Source organism: Triturus cristatus, chromosome 12 (genome assembly GCF_964204655.1).
Source record: "Triturus cristatus chromosome 12, aTriCri1.1, whole genome shotgun sequence".
NCBI classification, from domain to species: Eukaryota; Metazoa; Chordata; class Amphibia; order Caudata; family Salamandridae; genus Triturus; species Triturus cristatus.
Window position 1 is genome coordinate 618,149,027 of NC_140595.1, and position 21,016 is coordinate 618,170,042.

General features: G+C 46.9%; 1 protein-coding gene across 1 annotated transcript in view; it reads left to right on the plus strand.

The window, feature by feature from the left end:
• Positions 1-21,016, plus strand: part of SLC22A31 (solute carrier family 22 member 31) — a 220,486-nt gene that overhangs the window by 121,852 nt on the left and 77,618 nt on the right. The window lies entirely within an intron of this gene.

Here is a 21,016-nt window from a genome sequence, read left to right on the forward strand (position 1 = left end):
CAGATAATATTGAAACACTTGGCTAGAGTCCATAATTTCTCAAGAAGGCTTCTTGATTTTAAGATAAGAAAGAGTGTACTAGAATCTAGTCTTGGCAATGAAATGCTTGCGCATAACGATCTGTAAAAACAAAGATTTTTTCACTTTATGTGCCTTCCAAAATTTCCCAGCAATCCTCACTATTCCCACACATTCATGTTGCTATTGCTTCCTTTCATCGCTGCATAAATTCAATCCACTCATATTTATATCAACAAGATCAAGCACCAGACCTTCGTCTTCACACAATGGCATGGTGTCACTTGATATCCACTCCCTTCACACAGTCACCTGGTGAGGAGCCAACATTACACACAATTAACTGGAAACTGCTGAAGAGAGCAGGCATCCAGCTAATTGTTTGAAGCCTCTGAGCATCCAACGTCCATCCCAGGGTGTGAAACCTTGCAAGATTCCAAAGCAGCCTGAAAAGCTTTTTTTTATTTATTATTTTGGTTGGGGAGTGAGTTAAAGTGCCTCGGGCACTACTACACACTAAGCTCTGCCCTCTCATCACACTGAAATTATTTAGGAAGTTGTCAGGCCTGAAACACAGCTTGATGTAAAACAAAGCATGACACAACATGAAGCAAGAGATTGGTGCTGTAGATCACTGTTAGAAATTGGGTCTCTGGTTTGCAGACGTATGCACCATCTCCAAGTAGGGAGCACAATCCTAGTTATGGTAAGTTAGATACACACCCGAAATTAACCTGTACTCACCCTCTGGTATCTTGCCACAGATCAGTCAGGCTTAACTTAAGAGTCAATGTGTAAAGTATGTGTGCACTTCTCAAAACAGTGAAAACACCACACAAAAATAATCTACACCAGGTTAGAAAAATAGAGCTTAATGTAATTAACAAAACAAGATCAAAATGACAAAAATCAAATAAATAGAACTGAAGTTATGAATATTTAAATATTAAATTGAAAAATAGTGCTTAAAAGCATCAAGCGCCAAATGGAGGCATCTGGTCGCGCATGACCGAGGTAAATCCAAAAGTTCAGTCAGACCATGATGAAGCACGGGTGACCAACCTTGTCGGGCTGAAAAAGTACCTTTGGATGGAAGATACGTTGTCGTTGAAGACCCGATGCAAGGTGCGGAGGAGGTGATGCGTCGTTGTCGATCTGGCTTGACGTAGGCAATGCTTTGGGTCTCATCCGCGCAGTGGAAACGCATCAACGGCGAACACTTTTCGATGAAGGCAATGCATCGACGTTAAGCCACGCAGCCTCAATGAGATGTCTTTGTCCTCAGCGACAGCGGCTATGCGTCAAGGGGAGATGCATCAGTTCTGACCAGCACAGTGATTGGGATGCGTGATATTTGCAGCAAATAGACCGAAAACCACTTCCAAGGGCCTAGAACTGGGTTGGCACCTCTTTGTAGGATAGGACTCACAGTTGGTAGAGTCCAGAGGCTGCAGAAGGATTGTTGGAAGTCTTTAATGTCCCAGAGACTGCAAAATAGGAGGCAAGCCAGGAATCCCTAGGATTCACTTTGGTTCTGGGGATGTAGAGATGCAGGTCCAGTCCTTCTCACATGCAGGCAAGGAGGGCGGCAGGCAGCAAGGCAGGCACAGCAAAGTAGGAGTCTATCAGAGTGACAGTCCTTTCAGCAGCACAGCAGTCCTTCTTCCTGGCAGAATGTCCTCAGGTCCTGAAGTGTACTGAGCTGGTGATGTCAGGGGTCCAGTACTTGTACCCAATTGTGCCTTTGAAGTGGGTGAGACTTCAAAGAGAGGCCTTTGATGGTCCCTCCCCTGGCTCCAGACTCTCTATGGGGGGGGGGGGTGCAGCTTTTTGTGTGGGGACAGGCGCAGCCCATTCAGGTGCAAGTGTCAGCTCCTCCCTCGCATTCTGCCCAGAATGACCCATCAGGATGATAATGGCCCATCACAATGTGAGTGGACCATCAGGCACTCATAAGCTCCCTTTGTGTGTGGCTGTCTAAAGGAAATGCAGAAAGCTCAACTGTCACCTACCCAAGACGTGTATTCAAAGGCACAGAATGGTTAAAGTACAAAAATGCCAACTTTCTGAAAGTTTCTAAAAGTGGCATTTTCAGTCTTACAACTTTAAATCTCATTTTACCATACGTTGTGATTTGAAATTGTGAGTCCAGAGACACCAAACTCGAAATATCTAGCTTTTCCCAATTGGAAATGACACTGTAATAAGGTAATCCCAATGTTAACATATTGGAGAGTTAGGCCTTGCACTTGTGAAAAAAAAAATGTAATACTTTTTCACTTCCAGGACATGTAAAACTTAAAAGTACATATCCTACTTTTTAAATACAGTGCACCGTCTCCTTAGGGCTGTGTTGGGCCTACCTTAGGGGTGACTTATATATAATATAAAGAAAGGTTTAGGCCTGACAAGAGGGTTAACTCGCCAGGTCAACATGGCAGCTTTAAACTGCACACAATGGCAAGCCTGAGACAGGTTTAAAGGACTACTAAAGTGGGTGGCACAATCAGTACTGCAGGCCTTCTATTAGCATTTAATTTACAGGCCCTGGGCACATGTAGTGCACTTTATTAGGGTATTGTAAGTACATTAAATATGGCAATTATGGACAAGCCAAATGTTAGCAAGTTTTAGGGAAAGAGCATGTGCACTTCAGCACTGGCCAGCAGTGGTAAAGTGCCCAGAAGCCTAAGGTCAGGAAAAAGGAAGTCAGCAAAACAAGAGTTCAGAGGGCAAAGAGTCAGGGGAAACCACACCAAGATGCCAGGTTTAACACAAATACCCCCCTCCACCCCGAGCTGAAAGAGGGAAGAGCTATAGAGCTACTCAACCCCTTGGGAGTTCTCTTCACTAAGGTGGAAAAACCTGGAGAGACCATAAGCATTGGCATGGTCTTTTCCTGGACGGTGTTATGTCATGACCATTTGTAAAGTGCATGTACCACTCTGAGGGGTCTCCTGTCTCTGTAGCGGGCCATAATGGAGGGGTCCTACAACATGGAAAAGATGGATTTAGAATAGTCATGTTTTTAGCTGCTTTTTAAATTGTCAATGGTCTGAGATGGCACGAATATGCATTGGGAGCGAATTCCATTGTTGGGCGATTTGCACTTTGAGAGGGGTGAGAAGATGTTTTCCTTCAGATCTCAGGTTTCTTCTTGGTGAGTACCAGCTGAGTTTCTTGGATAAATAGCATACAGGGCTTTATGTGCGATGCACGTAAGTTTGTAGCAAGTACGCTTCCTGATTGACAGCCAGTGCAGTGCTCTCAGGGTAGGTACAGATGGGGATCGGGAAGGAAGATTCCGAACTAGGCTAGTGGCGGTGCTCCACATTACCTGGAGCCTCGTATATAGGTCTAAATTAATGGAGGCCATTAGGGAATTGGCGTAGTCTAGTCTGCTAATTATTATACCCTGCACCAGCGTTTCCTGGATTCCAGCGGGATCCATTGGAAGATCTTTCATAGCGTTCTCAGGGTGCCATAGCATGTGGTCAATGTCTGGTTTACGTGGTTTTTCATAGATCACTCATCATCTATCATAATCCTATGGTTACACACTGTAGATTTTGGCATGGGGCAGGGACCTATGCTGGAGGGCCACCATGCTGTAATGCCCATTCCCTGTAGAGAGATGGACCACCTCACCAGATTGGGATTCTCACCCCTCATTCGCATTAACCATCTGAGGGGCCTGTGGTCTGTCTGAACAGGAAGTGAGTGCCACACAGGTATGGCCTTAACATCTTCAGCGTGCAGACCACAGCAAAGGCTTTCCATTCTATTGTGCTCCACCACTGTTCCCTGGGAAGTAGCCACCTACTGATGAAGGCTACAGGCTGATTCAGGCCATCTTCATTTAGCTGTGAGAGCACAGCCCCTACACCATGTTCTGAGGTGTCTGTTTGAACAATACATTCATGGGAGAGGTCTGGGAGCCTTGAGCACGGCTGCTGTGCACATGTCCTCCTTCAGGGTGTCAAAATCTTTCAGACAAGAACCCGTCCAAATCACCTGACTGGGCTGCTTCCTGGAAGTCTGCCCTGTCAAGGGGGCAACAATGGTGCCATACCCCTTGATGATTCTCCTGTAATAACCAGTGAGGAGTAAAAGAATCTCACTGGTGTCTGGGTCTTGGGGGGGGGGGGGCTGCATGCCAGAATGGTTGCCTGGAGGGGATGCACCATGCAACCTCCCACTTGGTGAACCAAGTAGACCACAAGTTCCTGACCTATCGGTCACTTGCTAGCTTTGATTGTCAGGTCTGCGCTCTGTAGAGCCTGAAGCACTTCTCTGAGGCCACAGGTGGTCCACCCAACTAGAGCTGGAGAGCACAGTGCCATCTAGAAAGGTGGTAATTAAGTTCTCCAAACCTATCCAGGACTTGTTTGACCAACCTCTGGAAGGTGGCAGGGGCGTTCGTCAGCCCAAAGGGCATTACCCGGAACTGGAAGTGCCCTTCTGGTGTGGCGAATGGAGAGCTCTTTTGCCCCCTTGCGCAAGGCAATATGCCAGTACCCAGACGTTAAATCAAAAGTGCTGAGGAATTTGGCAGCTACAAGTCGATCGATGAGCTCATCAGCTCTAGGAATGGGGTGCGTGCCAGTCTTGGTGACCACATTGAGCCCACGGTAGTCCACATGGAACCTTAGTTCAGGGGTGACACCTGTCAGGGCAGCCTTGGGGGACCAACACCACTAGACTGGACCAAGAACTGTTTGAGGGCTCAATAACCCCTAACACCAGCATCATAGAGACCTTCTCCTTAATGCTGGCTCTCACCTTATCAGACAACCTATACATTTTGTTATTCACAGGTGTGCTGTCCCCAGTATCAATATCATGGGTACACCATGTAGTGAGTCCTGGTGTAAGGGAGAATAAAGAGGGAATCTGCTCCTGCAACTGGCAGCAGTCTCTCTGTTGGTCTAGGGTCAGTGTAGGAGAGAGGCTGACACCCTCCACTGACCCATTCTGCACCTTGGAAGATAGGAGGTTCGGCTGAGGTTTACTGTCCTCTTCCGCCCAATCATCAGTGACCAAGAGAATGGTAAGCTTAGACCTCTCAAACTGGGGCGTAAGGCGATTAACTTGCAGGACTCTCAAAGGGTTCCTAGGAGTCTTGAGCTTCACAAGGTATGTGACATCGCTCTTGTGCTCCTTCACCTCTCAGAGCCCAGACCAGCAGTCTTGCAGAGCTCGGGGCTCCACAGGTTCCATTGCCTACAATGTTTGGCCAGAGTAAAACTCAACCAGAGTGGCATTCTGGCCATACAGTGTTTCTTGTCCTCCTGGCTGGCATTCCAGATTTGACTGGGTGAGTTTCGGGAAGCAGGGCTATTTGGTTGTGAAGGGCCAGCATGTAGCTGACCACATCCTGGGGGGCTCTCCTGTGATCTTCCTCTCAGCCCTCCTTCACCAAACTAATAGACCCTCTCACAGGGTGCCCATACATAAGTTCAAAGGGGCTTAAGCCAGCCCCCTTCTGCTGTATCTCCTGTTCGCAAACAAAAGACATGGCAGAAGAATGTCGCACTTATGTTCTGGTAGGCCCATAATCCTGCTTTTGAGGGTTCGGTTGAACCTTTCAACTAAGACATTGGTTTGGGGGTGGTATGGAGTGGAGAACATGTAGTTACACCACCCTCTTTCCACACGGTCTAATGTAATTAGACATGAAATTGGTACCCCGGTAAACCACCTTCTTGGGAATACCCACATGGATAAAGATCCCCATTAGTGCCCTGGTCATGGCGGGCGCAGTCACAGTTCTCAGAGGGATAACGTTCAGGTCTGGGTGGCATGGTCCACCAAGACCAGAACGTAACTATTGCCCATGGCTGTTTTGAAGTCCAGAGGTCGATTGATGCAGTTTCCCACCCTCTCAAAATGAGTGCCAATGAAAGGAAAAGATTCAAGGGAGGCCTTGTACTTCCTCCCCTCCCCCTGACTTGCCACTCACCTGGCAGGTCGGACAGGACCCACAGTACACATCCGAAGCTTTCTCATTTGAGGCCAATAGAAGTGGGTGACAAGCCTGTCAAAGGTCTTGGCCCAAATGACCTGCCAGTGGCACATCATGAGGCAGCCCCACTAGGAAGGCCCTGTAACATTGGGGGACCACCAACACATGAAATGCACCAGACTCAGGAGCCTGAGGCTCACTATACAGGATACCATTCTCCCAGTAGAGCAGGTGTTTGCCAAAGGCATCCATGGCTGCCTGGGGCTCGTCCTGCTGCTGAAGACCCACAGGAGTAGGGCATTCCCTCTGCACCCTGCAGAACACCTCCCTGGTGGGATACCCTTCCTGCTGTTAGTTGGACAGCTCAGGCACGTTCCCCGGTTTGGCCCCATCCTCCCCTGTAAGTACCGGGGTGTCCCCCTCAGGGTCAGCTTCAACCCGGACCGTGGGCATTTCAGGAGTGGGTTTCCCATGCCCCTTGCCCTTCCTCTTCTTAGCAGGCACCTGGGCCAATCATCCACGCTCCGGGTCCTCCTGCCCACCCTCACAGGCTGCCATGGACCGTGTGGTCAGGCACACCCACTCAGGCAACCCTAACATCTCCTAATGTATCCTGAGCTCCACCTTCTTCAGATGGTATGCTCCAGGTCATTGCCAATCAGACAGACAGGACCTGAGACCCCCGCCCATTAAAAGGGAACCAGAGCCAGTGGGTAGTGGCTCTCAAGGTTGTCAGCTGCAACAACTTGGTGGAACACATTAGGGACTACCTGCTCAGAAGACACAAGATGACACCGGCCTATTGTCATGCTGGCTCCTGTGTCTGAGTCTCTACCCTCCGCCTATGATGGTGACCCACCGACTGTACTTCCTAGTGTTGTCAGGCATGTGGGTTCTCCGCACCATTTCTCCATCACCCAGGGGCACTAGGGTAACCTCTACTCTCTCCCTCAAACTATCTAGGGCAATCACCTCCCCAAGCGCTACACTAGCCAACCTCAGTGACTGTTCACCGGTGGGGAGCGGTGCCCGCTTGGGACACTTGGCATCATCTCCCTTGAAGGGCCCTTACTGCAGACAAAGCACTTCAGGGTGCCTTCCTTGCAGACCTACTGTCAAAGAACCATTTCTTCTTCTTCTAAGTAGGGTATGGGAGTCCTGAACCAAAGAACTATTTTGGGGTCCGTATGAGGATTCTTTACGCTTGTGTTTGCCAAGCCTCCTCCTTCTGACGAGGACCTTGCCTTACCTTCTTGTGTACCCTGGTGCTGACCCAGTGGTCCGCCTCCTGAGCAAGCTCCCTGGGGTCAAAGAGCTTACTGTCAACAAGGTGTTGGCACAGATCTGGAAAACCAAGACTGAGCATGTGCTCTTTTGCAAACAAATTATACAGCCCCTGGTAATCCTTTACCTCACTGCCCTTCACCTAACCATCCAGTGCAAAAAGAATCTACATTGTTGGTGCAGTTTCTGGTTGTCCCTGAACTTCTTACTATACTTCTCTGGGGCCAGACCAAACTTCCTGATCAGGGCTTCCTTCATGGGGGGATACCTCATACTGCCACCCCTTCTACGAGGAGTAGAATGTCCCTCTCCTCACTAGAGATATGCCTCAACAAACTAGCCCGCAATCCTCCTCAGTGACCCTGTGCATTTGTAGGTCAATTTCATAAGCCTCAAACCATCTATTTATGTCGTCTCCCACCATTAAGTTAGATACCAGACCCTTGTGTATGTGGCTCTCCTGTCGGAGGACACTGAAGAAATGATGCCACCATCTTGGCTGGACTCAGCCCTCCTGGCCTTTATGTTCAGCTCTTACAAGGCTCAGCTCCTTAGCCAACATAATTTTCCTTTCTTCTATGGTCAGTCTTTTTTCTTCCAAAGCTTTCTCCTTATCCAATGTGAGCTTAGCCACCTCCAATTTCAACTGTTTCTCCCCCCTCCTGTCCTCCAGCTCCTCTGGGGACAGACCTGTGGATGACACACTGCTCCCTGGCCTGGTGGGAACCACTACTCCTGGCAGGACATTAGACCCCTGGTCCACAGCCAGTCCCAGATTCTCCAGTGAATCCTGGTTCAGCTCTTCATCCTGTATTTCAACCTCCTCTTCTGGGGTCAAGAGTGCTGCATCCCGAGCTTGTAACTAGGCCCTCAGCGCCTTTCGCAGCTCCACCTTCCTAGTGAAGCCTTTAATAGAAAACAAAAACCCCTTGCAGAATCCTTGAGCTGGGCCACAGCACAACTCTTAAGTTTGACCAGCTCAAAATCAATGTAGGTGTAGAACCTCCAGTCAGATATATGATTTTAGTAAAAAAAGCAAAAATGGCAGTCAGGGAGAATAGAAACATTAAAAATGCCAATCAGGAAGGGTAGGAAACAAAATGGCAATCAGGAAGAATTGATTTGAATTGGTCTTGGGTATGCATTGGTAGTGTACACTAAGTTACTGTAAGGCACTGCATAAACACAAGTCCTAGCCTCACCGCTGATCACCAGTGTTAGAAATTGGGTCTCTAATTGGCAGAGTTCTGCACCCTGTCCAAATAGGGACCACAATCCTTGTCAGGGTATGTCAGATACACACCCTTAATTAACCTGTGCTTACCCTCTGATAGCTTGGCACAGAGCAGTCCGGCTTAACTTAAGGCAATGTGTAAAGTATTTGTGCAACACTCAAAACAGTGAAAACATTACACAAAATAATCCACAATAGCTTAGAAAAATAGAGCTTAATTCAATGAACAAAGCAAGACCATAACGACAAAAATCCCCCCCAAAAAAGAACCAGAGTTATGAATTTTTAATGGTTGAATTGAAATATAGTGCTTAAAAGCATAACGCCCCAACCGGGGACATCTGGCAACACTTGACCGGGGTAAATCTAAACATTCAGGCCGACCGTGATGGGGTGTGTATCGGATACAGGGACCATGTCCCTCTGAAAAAGTACCTTTGGATGGAGGATGCGTCATCAAAGACCGGATGTGAGGAGCAAAGGAGACGATGCACTGCCGTTGATCTAGCTAGTTCTGGGCTATGCATCGGTTCTGATCCACGCAGTCAGAGATGCGTCATTGGTGATCCCCTTAAGATGAAGGCGATGCCTTGTCGTTGAGCTGCGCACCCGGCAATGCAATGTCGTTGTCCACAGCAGCGATGCGTCGACTTTGAGCGGAGATGCGCCAGTGCAGACCGGTGCAATGACGGTGATGTGTGGTTTTTGCAGCAAACAGCCAGAAAACCCACTTCTAAGGGCCCAGAACTGGATGAGCACCTCTCAGCTGGGCAGGACTCACAGTTGGCAGAGTTCAGAGGCTGCAGAAAGGTTGTTGGACGTCTTTGATGTCCCCGAGACTTCAGAACAGGCGGCAATTCAGCAAAAACTTGGATTAACTTTGGTTCTGAGAATGTAGTGCTGCATGTTATGTTATGTTATGTTATGTTAGTAGTTTTTATAAGGCGCGCAGCTGCCCCAGCCAAGGGGCGTCCCGGCGCCTGATCAGGTACCACAACACAACAAATCGATGCTGGGAAGGAAAAGGAGGGAATCAGTCAGTGGTTGTGAACAAAAAAGTTTTTATGGCGCGCCTGAAGGAAGTAAGATTGTTCAAGGCTCGAATATGGACAGGGAGAGAATTCCATAATCCTGCCGCTAATACTCGAAAAGAGCGACCTCCCATCCTACTCAGTCTAAACCGTGTATTAACCGCCAGATGGAGAGATTCCGATCTAAGGGACCGCGTAGGAACATAGGAGGAAACAAGCTTAGCAAGGGCTGGAGGGGAGGAAAGCTTCAAGATTTTAAATGTCAGGCACAGAGCCTTGAATTTAATTCTCTGTCTGACCGGCAGCCAGTGGAGAGAGGTCAAAACTGCAGAGACAGAGCACTGTCTAGGCAGGCCAACGATGGCTCGCGCCGCGGCATTCTGCACCCTTTGCAATCTGGTAGCCTCCGCCTGATTCACTCCAAGCAGCAGCGCACTCCCATAGTCCAGCCGAGAAAGAATGGAGGCTTGGACCACCAGTTGCCGAGTAGGGGGGTCGAAGAATTTGAGGACCGGTCTCAGCCCTCACAGAATACCATAACAGGTAGCTGCAACCTTCTTCGTGTGGCTGGTGAAAGAGAGTGTGGAATCCAGCCAAACCCCCAAGTTCTTAACTTCGGCAGCTGGGATGGGAGTCACCCCCAATTCTGGAGGCCACCACTGGTCTCCCCAGAGCTCCGCCTGCTTTCCTAATATCAGGACCTCGTTTTTTTTGGCATTTAACTGCAAAGAGTTAGTTCGCATCCAATTTGCCACGGCTATGAGTCCTGCACGGAATCTGGGAGCGTTCACCTCGGGGTCACCGCTGAGTGTCACCGCCAGCTGCGTGTCGTCGGCGTACGATGTCATGGTTAGGCCATATCGTCTGACAACTGCAGGCAGCGGTTTCACATATAGGTTAAACAGAGTGGGGCTCAACGCAGAGCCCTGCGGAACCCCCAGCCCCAATGGATGGAAAGGGGACTGACAAGGTGGAATGGCTAATTTAAAAGACCGGTCCGAAAGGAAGGAGCGAAACCATTGGAGAGCAGTCCCCTCAATTCCCACTCCCTCCAAGCGCTGGATCAGAATGTCGTGAGACATCGTGTCAAACGCGGCGCTCAGATCTAACAAAAGGAGCGCCGCTGTCTGCCCAGCATCCAGCACCGTACGCAAGTGCTCGGTCATAAAGAGCAGTGCAGTTTCGGTGCTGTGTTGTGCACGAAATCCATTCTGGCTCTGGTCAAGAATGTTATTTCGAGAAAGGTGGGCAGACAAGATGGAGTTCACGTGTGCCTCAATAACCTTGGCGGTCCAGGGCAGGAGGGAGATGGGACGGTAGTTCTCTGGTAATAGGGGGTCAAGGCTAGGCTTCTTTAGAATTGGGCTGACCACTGCCTGCTTCCAGTGAAAAGGGACCACGCCCGATGCGAGCGAAAGATTGATCAAGTCCAGTATAGGCTCACGAAATAAGGGAGGAAGAAGTCTGAATAGCTCTGGCTTCAACAGATCTAATGGAGAACCGGATTTAATTTTGAGGCTCAGAGTATCGAAAACCTCGTCAGACATTCCAGGCAGGAAGGACAGGGTTTCGTGAACCGTAGCCATCACACCAGCTTGTTCAGCACCAGGAACAGATGACGTAAAGCCTCGGTAGATCGCCTGCACTTTCTCCACGAAAAAGGATGCCAGACTTTCACAGTGAGAGTCCGAGCATGTCCTGTCCTTCTCACTCTCAGGTGAGGAGGACACCAGGACAAGCACAGCAAAGCCGGAGTCCAGCAGTGTGACGGTCCTTTCAGCAGCATAGCAGTCCTTCTTCCTAGCAGAATGTCCTCCTGTCCAGAAGTGTACTGAGTTGGTGGTGTCAGAGGTCCAGTACTTATACCCTGTTGTGCCTTTGAAGTGGGGGAGACTTCAAGGAGAGGCCTTTAAAGTACACAAGGTCCCTGCCCTTCCGGCCCTGGCTCCAGACTCACTATAGGGGGTATGCAGCTCTTTGTGTGGAGACAGGCACAGTCCATTCAGGTGCAAGTGTCAGCTCCACCCTCCCACCCTGCTCAGGCTGTTAATGGCCCTTCAGGATGTAAGTGGCCCATCAAGCACACCTAAGCACCCTTTGTGTGTGGCTGTCTAGAGGAAATGCACAAAGCCCAGCTGTTACCCACCCCAGACGTATATTCAGAGACAGGCAGAGGCACAGAATGGTTAAAGTATGAAAATGCCAACTTTCTAGAAGTGGCATTTTCAGACTTACAATTTAAAATCTGGCTTTACCATAAGTTGTGATTTTGTATTGTGAGTCCAGAGAAACCATACTCAAAATATCTTTCTTTTCCCAATTGGAAATTACACTTACAAAATGTAATAAGGTAATCCCAATGTTAACCTATGGGAGAGATAGACCTTGCAGTAGTGAAAAACAAATGTAATCGTTTTTCACTACCTGGACATGTCAAACCTTTAAAGTACATGTCCTACTTTTTAAATACACTGTGCCTTGCCCTTAGGGCTGTCTAGGGCCTACCATGGGGGTGACTTATGTATTTTAAAAATGAAGGTTTGGGCCTGACAAGAGGGTTAACTTGCCAGGCCGACATGGCAGTTTAAAACTACACACACAGGCTCTGTAATGGCAGGCGTGAGACGGGTTCAAAGGGCTACTAAAGTAGTTGGCACAGTCAGTGCTGTAGGCCCATTAGTATAGGAAAACCACAGGAGTGTAACCCATAGACCCAACTGAGATCAGGGTAAATGCAAAATATTTTCAACAATATCTCAGCAGGAATTATTGAATTCTTTGCAATTGTATGTACAAAACATTACAAACCACAAAGCAAGTAAAAAAGAGGCTTCAAATAATTTGATTAACGCGCCCGTAGGCGTCATGTATTTGGAGAAGATTATGTGAAAAATATATACAGATTGTAACAGCACTACTTGGTATGAATACCAACACAACCCTAAAGAAAGAAGTGCACAATGTGCTCGTGATAATGGAGTGACGGCGCAAGTGACAACGTGAAAGAAACCCTAGCCAAATGGCGCAGAACAGTATTTACAAAATATATACAAGATGAAAGGTTCAGAAAACATCCAATGTTTGTCAATTGTTCATTTGGTATTTTTCGAATTTATTCGGAGAACCAAGCAATAGAGGGCGCCGGAAAGAGTTTAAGGCTGATGGGCACTGGTCGACGACGTTTCGATCCTATTGAATTAGGATCATCCTCAGGACCAGGGTCGCAAAATTCAGGGAGTGCTGTGGCACGGGAAGGAGGGGCTCGGAAGTGGAAGGAACCGGAGAGTGGATGTTAAGCCATCACGGTGGGGATCCAATTGAAGGCACGAACGAATGTAGCGTGTCTGTTGTCAAGGAATTGAATTGCATGACATCCGAAAAGGTGAGGAATTGGCGTCTCGCTGACAAGAGCGGAACTAGGGAGCCAGGGAGGGATTCGAAGGGAAGCTTCAACGAAATTGGATAAGCAGGTCAGGGGAGTCAGGGTCCGCAGATTCAACGAAGGTACACCAAGCCGCCACAGACGTGTGCGGTACTCGAACGCTGCCTGGCGTACCGCACAAATCTGTGGCGGCTTGGTGTACCTTCGTTGAATCTGCGGACCCTGACTCCCCTGACCTGCTTATCCAATTTCGTTGAAGCTTCCCTTCGAATCCCTCCCTGGCTCCCTAGTTCCGCTCTTGTCAGCGAGACGCCAATTCCTCACCTTTTCGGATGTCATGCAATTCAATTCCTTGACAACAGACACGCTACATTCGTTCGTGCCTTCAATTGGATCCCCACCGTGATGGCTTAACATCCACTCTCCGGTTCCTTCCACTTCCGAGCCCCTCCTTCCCGTGCCACAGCACTCCCTGAATTTTGCGACCCTGGTCCTTAGGATGATCCTAATTCAATAGGATCGAAACGTCGTCGACCAGTGCCCATCAGCCTTAAACTCTTTCCGGCGCCCTCTATTGCTTGGTTCTCCGAATAAATTCGAAAAATACCAAATGAACAATTGACAAACATTGGATGTTTTCTGAACCTTTCATCTTGTATATATTTTGTAAATACTGTTCTGCGCCATTTGGCTAGGGTTTCTTTCACGTTGTCACTTGCGCCGTCACTCCATTATCACGAGCACATTGTGCACTTCTTTCTTTAGGGTTGTGTTGGTATTCATACCAAGTAGTGCTGTTACAATCTGTATATATTTTTCACATAATCTTCTCCAAATACATGACGCCTACGGGCGCGTTAATCAAATTATTTGAAGCCTCTTTTTTACTTGCTTTGTGGTTTGTAATGTTTTGTACATACAATTGCAAAGAATTCAATAATTCCTGCTGAGATATTGTTGAAAATATTTTGTAGGCCCATTAGTAGCATAAGTGAGCGGGTCAGCATTTTGGTAGGGCTTTGTATGCATGGGTCAGGAGCTTAACTGGTATCTTTTCTGTACAGGAAGCCAGTGGAATTCCCTGAGGTACGGGGTGATGTGGCTTTGTCTAGGGAGATCCAGGACGAGTTTAGTTGCGTGTACTGAATGGTCTGTAGTTATCGAAGGTGAACTGCCATCCCTGCATAGAGGGCATTGATGTAGTCCAGCCGGCTGGAGAGAAGAGCCTGGGTGATGGTGCCTCTTGAGCTTTGGGGTAGCCATTTGAATATCTTACAAAGCATGCAGATAATGAAGAAGCAGGTGGTGGAGACAAAGTTGACCTGTGACATCATGGTTAGCTTGTTGTCCAGAATGATGCCTATGTTCCTAGCATGGTCAGTGGGGGTAGGAGTAGGTCCGAGTTCCGAATGCCACCAGGATGCGTCCCATGGTGAACTTTTGTTTCTGAAAATCAGTACCTCTGTCTTTTCTTAGTTGAGCTTCAGGCAGTTGTCCTTTATCCTGTTGGCGAGGGTTGTCATGCAGTTGTGGAAGTTGGTTTTGGTGTTGGTGATGTCTTCGGAGAGGGAGAAGATGAGTTGTGTGTCGTCGGCGTATGATATGGTGTTGAGACAGTGGGTATTGGTAATGCTGGCCAGAGGTGTCCTATAAGTGTTGAAGGGGGTAGGGCTGAGCGAGGAACCTTGGGGTACTCCACAGATGATTTCCTTGGGTTCGAAGGTGAAGGGGGGAAAGGTGTATTTTTTGCATTCTCGTGATGAGGAAAGGGGTGATCCATGTGAGAGCGGCTCCTTTGATGCCTATGTTGTACATCCTTGTGATGAGTGTGTGGTGGGAGACCATATCACAGGCTTCCGAGAGGTCTAGGAGGATCAGAACCGCAATATCTTGTCGGTTGAGTAGGACTTGGATGTTGTCAGTAGCCACCGTTAGGGCTGTCTTGATGCTGTGGTTGCTACGAGATCCGGATTGGGAGGAGTTGAGTAGGAGGTTCTGTTCTAGATATGAGGAGAATTGTTGGTTGATGGCTTTTTCAAATACTTTGTCCAGAAACAGGATAAGGGATTTCAGTCTGTAGCTGTTGAGTTTGCTAGGGTCTGACAATGGTTTCTTTAGTAGGGTGTTGACTTCTGCATGTTTCCAGTCCGTGGGGAGGGTGGCCGTAGCAATTGAGGTGTTGGACAAGGTGGTGAGAATGTGGCTGATTCTGGCTTCTCCTAGGTTGAAGATGTGGTGAGGGCATATGTTGGTTGGGGCCCCTGAGTCGACAGAGTTCATGGTGGAGGCAGTGACCTGTGGGACGAGCTGGCTCCATTCAGTTAGTCGAATGTCTGTAGTGGTAGCTGGGTCATTGTGTTGCTTGAAGAAGTTGTGGTCTTGGGCTGGGGTTTGAAGTTTCTGTAAATGTTGGCGATCTTATCACGGAAGAAGTCTGCAAAGTTGTTTCAGAGTTCCTGTGAAGGGTAAGGTTGTATTTTGCAGCCATGGGGTTGGAGAATTCTTTGGCAATATTGAAAAGTTATTTGCTATTATTGGATCTAGGCCTTTTTTGTTCTATTCTCTCAACTGTGTGTGGTAGAGGTTGAGGGTTGTCTTGAAGGCGATCTTGTTGGTCATTTCCTTGCTGGTGTGCCATCTACTTTCCAGCTTGCTTGTTCTTGAGTATACAGTATATTGATTTACATTAGCAAAGTATTAAGGGTGATGAGCACAATGAAAATGTGTTTTATCCCTAGACCCTTGCATGCTTTCTGCACTACAGATGAAACAGTTAACGTTCCATGATTACTAGAAAGCTGTATAGGGATTCCAAGCCTAGGTATGAATCCCTTAGCTGCTGCCTCATCACGGTAACTGCATCAGCAGGAGCTCATGGGTACACTTCTATCCAGCCACAGCATTTGAATACAGTTGCTAGTTGGCTGGAATAGGAACAACGCTTAGATGTATAATTAAAGTCCATCTGTATGTGGTCAAAGGGGTCCTAAAGATGTGGGTGTGCAGTAAGAGTGGTCTTAATCCCTTTTCAAGTGTTGGGGTCTTGCAATTTGGTACACGAGTGACAAGTGTGATGGGCGGTCGAGGAAAAGAAGGATGCAGACCAGTAGAATGCTGCAATCTGAAGCATACCATTCCTTCTGTCATGGGCATGACGGTGGTGCAAACTTGCGAGGATGGGGAGCAGACATTTTTAGGGCTACCACTCTATGCATTCAGTCTGTTGATGCTCTGTTAGCCTCCATTTTATAATTTTGCTTGACCCATGACTTTATTCTCAGATGCCCCCTCCTGTAGCAGAGGCAAATTCTTAAGAGCAAATACAGTAAATGCATCAGTTTGCTTAGTATAAATAGTTATTTAATAGTGTGGAAATAAACCTGCATTTTTAACCAGCTCGTTCACAAATGCCTTACCTCGTGGCAGTTCATCTTCACAAGACTCGTGAGCAGCACATTTAAGAATGGCAACTTACATGGCAGCATTAAAGTGTCTAACAAGTTTTTAATGCTCATCCCGTTATTTTTTAGCGGTTCCGGCACACATTAAGAAACACCCTGCATCCATAATAGCCCAACATCATGGGCCACATAAAATGCATACTTGGAATAAGTAAATATTGTTACAGTTTTGTGTGAAGTCAAAATGTCCTCGCGTGTAAGAGCAAGAAGTTTAGCCACTTGAGCAGAGCGAACCTGGGGCAGTCGTTGGCCTCTATTACCTCATACAATGTGTACAGCATATCCAGCAACAAGATTCCGAACATCATTTCTGAGGCACAATCCAGCTCCATAGTAAAGTAGTTCGCTATTGTTCTTAGAGGCATCAGACAGATCAGTCCTAGTTTTAGTCAAATGTCCAGCAACAAGTGAACAATCATGAGGCTCTCCTATCTTATGCGCTAGGCATCAGAGAAGCTGGGCTCCGTCCTGGGCACCTGACTGGCGAGTTGTGAGAGGCAGAGGGTTCAATTATGTCATATTGGGACTAGAGTGCAGTGGCTAAATGTTGAGTTTTCATTGTGAGCAATGAAGCAGGCATGGAGTGGGGAACAGCAACTATTAAAGTGCAACCCAAAACATTGTTTTTGGAAGCTTTTTTAAGAAGTGCAGCAACAGCCTGGCAAAAAGAACTGCAGCTGTGCAGTTGTGAATGGAAGAACAGTATGCAATGGGTTTCTTTTGGTCACCATACTCTTATTATAGCAACAGTAGGGAGAATTAGGAGTTAATTCACTGGGAACCTTATCTTCCAAGCTATAGTTCATTATTCAGCAGGATAGAGTTCCCTTACTTCTCCAGTTAGTCTTCTGCTTAAGTTATTAAAATGGTGTAAATCAAAGGTATCTTCCTCTGGAAAAGACTAATTTCCACCTTTGCTAATGAGTGCGACTCCCTTGCTTTTGGAAATTTGTCAAGCTCAGCCACAAAGCTCACGGAAACTCTGGGGGGCTGGATCAGTGAGTCTTTATCATACACATATTCATCCTTTTAGGCTCAGCACAGGAGTCCTTGCACTACTGTCATCGTCACTCTCTGGGTTGTAATGAGGTTTCACTGTTTTCATGGAAATATCAGACTCCAGAGGCTTAAGAAAACGACATTTACATTGTCGATAGCCATAATGATACTTTAGAAGTGCTGGAAATGTTTTTGTCCTTCCCATTCAATCAGGGTATCTGATTCCATAAGAGAATATAAAGACTTCCCAATCCAAGATGGTGGAGGAGTATTTCCAGGCTAAGTCGGCGACAGATTTTGTTTAACCCAGCAGAATTGAGAACACCTTGCTTCTCAACTGGGCATTTTGTTGGGCTTCTTCACTCTTGTACCAGTATGCACTTGGCCATCCCTTCATAAGTTCGGTTTCTCTACTTAGGATATCCTGCTTAACCTTTGCACTTCATTGTCCCAGTTCCTCTATCTAGAATTTAGAGAAAGAAATGGAAACAGCAAAAGCTGAGCAGAATTTCCCCTAGATAAAGTCAGTCAATGTCATAGTTGAACCACTGCTTAACCGGGACCCATTCATCTTTGCCAGCGGTTTCCCCGGTATCTATACGGGGTTCACAAGATAATGTGATAGAATCATCACCAATTAATCATTGTGAGAAATTGAGATGTTAGTTGAGGTGGGTGTGAGCCCTTCTCAAGCAACAGCCACAATCCTTATCAAAGTGAACCACAAAAGTCACTAAATTAACCTGTGCTTAACCCTCTGGTAGCTTTGCACAAAAGCAGTCAGGCTTAACTTAGCACAAAAACTGTAATAAACTAAAAACACAACACAAGCAAATAAAATGACACCAAAACAACAAAATCCGATCAGTGGAACCGAAGATATGCAATTTTAAAGGTTTAGGTAAAAATAGCACCGATAAGCACAAAGTGGCAACTGTGGTTATCTGGTCGTGCCGAATTGGGACAAAGTCACAAGTTCAGACTGTCCGCTGTGGAGCACGTGCTGGATACAGGACCAAGGTTAGTCCAGCTGAGAATTGTACCTTATGTCCTTGACATGGGGCATTGCATCGCACTGTGTTGGTTTTGAAGAGGAGCTGTGAGGGTTGTCATTTGTGGTCCTGCATCGAGTTGCTTCGTGCTGCGTCGGTTCTGATTAGGAGCTGTAAGGCCCCGCTCAGAGTTGAATTGTACTGCGTCGTGTCCAATTAGGACTTGTGAGGGCTTTGTATTCCTGTGCAGAGTTGCGTCAGTTTAAAGTACGAGCTGCAAGGGCTGTGAGTTCCTGCGTCAAGTTGTTGCTCTGCGTCGTTTTTGATGTAGACCCAAGTTAGGCTGGTACAGGACTTTTAGCTCCACTCCCAAGGGTCCAGGACTGGGGGACACCACTTGGAGGTTCAGGACTCACTGCTGGCAAGAGTCCAGGTGCTGGGTTCAAGGGTGTCGGAGCTTCTTATGTCCCTGTAGCTCACAACAGGGGGGGGGGCAGCCAACTAGCATCTGGAGTAAGTTTGGTGGTCCTGGGTTCAAGGTGCAGGTCCAGGCCTCCTTCCGCAGGCAGCAGGGCAGCCCTTCCAGCAGCAGGGCAGCACAGCAGTCCTTTTTCTGAGTCTTCCACAGGTCCAGAAGTGATCTGAAGATTGGGTCTGAGGGTCCTAGTTTTATATCTAGTGCCCCTTTTGCAATGGGAGAAGCTTATAGAGTTTTCCGCCCCGCAAAGATGTCTAGAATTTCCTTTCTTCCTGCCCTGACTCCAGATTGCCTGAGATCACAATGGAGAAGTGTGAAACCCTTTGTGAATGTGCTGAGGCCCATCCTACCAACACCTAGTTCCCCTTTTGATACTGTCTGGGAGGAATACACAAAGACTAACTGCCATCTACACCTAGTCATGGGACCCAGGAAACAGGCAGAAGGCACCAAATGGATAGGACAAGAAAATGCCAACTTTCTAAAAAGTGGCATTTTCAGAACTGTGACTTAAAATCCGACTTTACCGTTAAACAGGGTTTTACAGTTCTTTAAAAAAGAAACTCAACATTTCTATCTCATTTCTACGACCTTTATACTACTCCCAATCAAACATTGTCACTCATTAAATGTAATAAGGTAACCCAATATTATCCTATGGGAGATGTATGCCTCGCAGTAGTGAAAAACAAATGTAGGAGTTTGTCACTGTCAGGACATGTAAAACTTAAAACTACATGTCTAGCTTTTTAAATATAATGCACCCTTGTCCTATGGGCTGTTTAGGGCCTACCCTAAGTGTGACTTATTTGTATTCAAAGGAACGGTTAGGCCTGGCAAAAGATTTATTTTGTGGGATTGAAATTGGAGTTTAAAACTGCAGATGGTAAACCTCCTTTACAATGGCTGCATTACAATGCAGTCCATTGCCCTGCATTTTTTACTCCGCGAAATCTTTTACAACGTGGGCTTTCCACCACAAACCACTACAACACCTTCCCCATTACAACGTCCCGGTGGAGTTAGAATAGTAAATTGCGTTGTAATGGACAATGCATTGTAATGGATTGCGTTGTAAAGCCCTGCGTTGCAAAAGATTTTGCAGAGTAAAAAATGCGGGGTAATGGCACACGTTGTAAACGCATGCGGAGTAAAGTGTCATATTTGCCTGAGACATGTTTAAAAGGCTACTTACATGGTTGGCACAATCAGTGCTTCAAGCCCACTAGCAGCCTTTAATTCACAGGCCCTCTGTACATATGGTACTACTTCACTTGAGATTTACAAGTAAATAAAATGTGCCAATTGGGTGTAAGTCAATTTCACCATGTTTAAAGGAGAGAGCACTTTAGCACTGGTTAGAAGTGGTAAAGTGTGCAGAGTCCTAAGGTCAACAAAAATAAATTCAGAAAAACAGGAGGAGTGAAGATAAAACGTTTGGGGGAAGACCGCCCTAAGGCTGACCGGTCTAACAATCATGGACTTGCCGCTTTTGAAAAATTAACAGGAGATGCAAGAACCTTCTCTGCCTTTTTAGCGCTATGCCAGCTGTACTTAATGAATGGCCCTCTCTTATTTGATAATAATACGGCCAAGGTAGCTTTCAGTTTATCCTCCCTGACCCTAGACTTTTGATGTGGACTACACCCCTGATACTAAAACAAGACCCTTGTTTCTCTCAATTTGGTACTTTTTGAGGCAAATTCAAGCCATTTTTTAAAGCCACCATATTAAACAAGACGCTCATATGCCACTCATTTGGTTGACACGGCATTCCTAGAACTCAGAACCTATATTGCTCATTTTCAGTGGCTTGTTTCCAAAGCGGCTTGAACTACAATAGATTACATGAAGAGATTAAAGATGCCTTATCCATACTTGCTGATTGACCAACTTTTTAAAGTATAATTAATTTATTTAACCATACAAATTGGGCAATAACTAAAAGGGAGAAAGAGAGACCCCATTATTTGGACAAACCCACCCCACTGGTGGAGACAAATTCCTCTGTTTTTGAGATGCAGACTGAGTCTTCCAGGAAAAAAGTAACCAATCAGGAGCTGGAACAAAGACATAAAGAGTCAATACATGTACTGTGGTATATCGGCCCACTTTGTTAACACTTTGTAAAAAAGCGCCCACAACTGTTGCAAAAACTACCAAGCTCGCCCT